The sequence below is a fragment of the Ovis aries genome, chromosome 1, assembly GCF_016772045.2.
Source record: "Ovis aries strain OAR_USU_Benz2616 breed Rambouillet chromosome 1, ARS-UI_Ramb_v3.0, whole genome shotgun sequence".
Classification (NCBI taxonomy): domain Eukaryota; kingdom Metazoa; phylum Chordata; class Mammalia; order Artiodactyla; family Bovidae; genus Ovis; species Ovis aries.
The window spans coordinates 103259884-103262217 of NC_056054.1; the positions used below are offsets into that span (position 1 = coordinate 103259884).

General features: G+C 45.0%; 1 long non-coding RNA gene across 1 annotated transcript; it reads right to left on the minus strand.

Moving 5' to 3' along the window:
* Positions 1–791: 791 nt before the first annotated feature.
* LOC132658157 (uncharacterized) lies at positions 792–1925 on the minus strand. Its single transcript, XR_009597327.1, has 2 exons — positions 1884–1925; positions 792–1341 (listed from the first exon to the last, which is right to left on the minus strand). It is a non-coding gene; the product is annotated as an uncharacterized LOC132658157 (long non-coding RNA).
* Between the last annotated feature and the right edge of the window lie 409 nt (positions 1926–2334).

The following is a 2334-nucleotide window of genomic DNA, read 5'->3' on the forward strand; positions in this document are numbered from 1 at the left end:
GTGCATAGATATAAATTTTGAGGCCCTTAGTCGATCAGCATAGTATGGCTGTCAAACTATGAATGAATAATGAAAATCATTACTAAATCTTAAGATCCCAACCTCTCTGACCCCATTTGGAGGCAGTGTCTCCTTGATCACTGTCCTTTTGGTGGTTAATTTCCTCTGCTTTAACACTTGCCATCACTTCTCATGGTACAATGTATACCAGATACACTCAAAGCTCACTCATTTCTTCACTCAAGTCATTGCCCCAAAAGCCACTTTGGAAGAGCTTTTCTCCAAATTTTCTCTAACGTATACACATGCAGCACTGTTAGATCTCTTCTGCATATGCGTGTGTATCTCTGTGTGTGTGTGTGTGTGTGTAAAATGTCCTCAAGAATTTAGATGGATAAGGATGTTGGTCACCATTATCATGGCCCTGGCATATAAGAGATGGCCTGGCACGTATCAATAATTAAGAAACTTTTGTCTATATATTAATCTCTATGAGTACACTGAGTTGAATATATTCTCTCCTAATTTTCTCAGGTAAGGAAACTGAGGCTGAGAGAATTCAGTTCTTTTAAGGGTCCTACAAGGTAGAGAGATAGACACGTTTGAAACCAATGAAAGAACTCTTGATGGATCCAATCCAAAAGACATATTTCAGGCAAAGCTGAACTCAGTGAAGGAAAAGTCTAACTCCAAAAATCCAATGGGAGTAAAAGGAACACACAGAAGAATACTTGTAGTTGACAGGAGACATTAAAAACACAAAGTGCAAAAGAAAAACATAAGAAGAAATGTGGACTCAACTATGACACAGGCTTTATTGGAGAAGCAAAGAATAGGCACACTAAGTGGCCACAGGCTAGAGATCAGAACCCGGATTACAGACAGGCACAGGGCAAAGAGCAATCAGGCGGTTGCTCTTTATTCCACAGGGCGGTGTCAGCTTCAGGAAGCAAGCCTTTTCTCTGTCAGCTGTCGGTCCAGGAGGGAGGTTAAGGAAGATGCAGTCCATCACCATGGCCGAAGGGAGGACAATGGAAGAGCCTGGATCTTGTTTCTTGGTGCAGATGAAATCTGGTGCTGTTACTTCCACTTGGGTGGACACTTCTGCTCCCATGGTGGGCATGGTGGCCCAGGAGGGCATTTCTGCTGGCTCACTGGAGGTGGGCATGGATGGGGTGGGCAAGGCTCATGGCACTTCGGTGGGCACACTTTTGGAGGTGGATGGCAGGGCTCCTTGCACTGATGGTGATGGTGATGCTGATGCTGCTGTGGATGTGGATGTGGATGTGGATGCGGATGCGGATGCGGATGGTGAGACATCCTTCCTGGGTCTCAAGGAATCTGAAATTCCAGCACACAGCATTGTACATAACAGAAAGTCTTACTCTTCCATTAACAGGGAGCCCTGTTCTACCACTTTCTAAAGAAAAAATTCCTTACACAAGTGCTGTGTGAATACAAGCACACTCTGAAGAAGAATAATCAGGATGTGAAACTTGTAGCCAATCTCAAAACACATCTCTACTAATTTCTCCCATGAGGTCCTGGTTGCTGGTCTAACTGACTTGACTGTTGGCTTCCAAGGAGAAATGCAAAGGCCCAAACTCAGCACTCAGTGGGACTGAAGGCTGGGAAGGGTGCACTGAAACACGGCATCTCATCTCCCTTAGTCTCCACGGTTAAGACTGTGCCATTGACTGCATTCCTCCCGTCACATTTAAGAGCACAGTTAAGAAGTCAAGAACAAGTACTGAAAACTACCCCTAAATTCTCATTATCTTGTTATCCCCATAGAGAGCACGAATTGGTTAAAATACAGCCACTTCTACGCTAAGATTATATCCTACCACACGAGTGCTAAAAACCTCCAAAATTGTACTCACCAGAGGCTCCAAAGAAGACCTATGACTGAGTATCACAAAGATAGCAGCACGGTGGTAGAGACTCCTTTTATAAGGACCAGGCAGCTCCACCCAGAGGGAACATCCCAGATCTGGCATGATGCACTTGTTTCCCACCCCAAATACCATGTGCTTGCGATCTCAAAAATAAATTGCCACACTCATGCTGATATCACAAAGCTCCGTTGCCCATGGACTTCCTCACCCTTCACTGAGGGAGTGCAGAGTGAGTCACTCCATACATTGTCTCAAAGCCCCAGTGCCAATGTCATGCACCAGTTAGGAAATATGAGGAATTCTTTGACAATGCTACTGCTCCTCCATGGTTAAGACTGTGCTTCCCACATTCCCCAGCTCCCTACGCATCTGGTATGGAAAACTTACTACCCCATTCCATTTCACCTTCAGCACCCAGCTTTGTCTCCCTCAATGG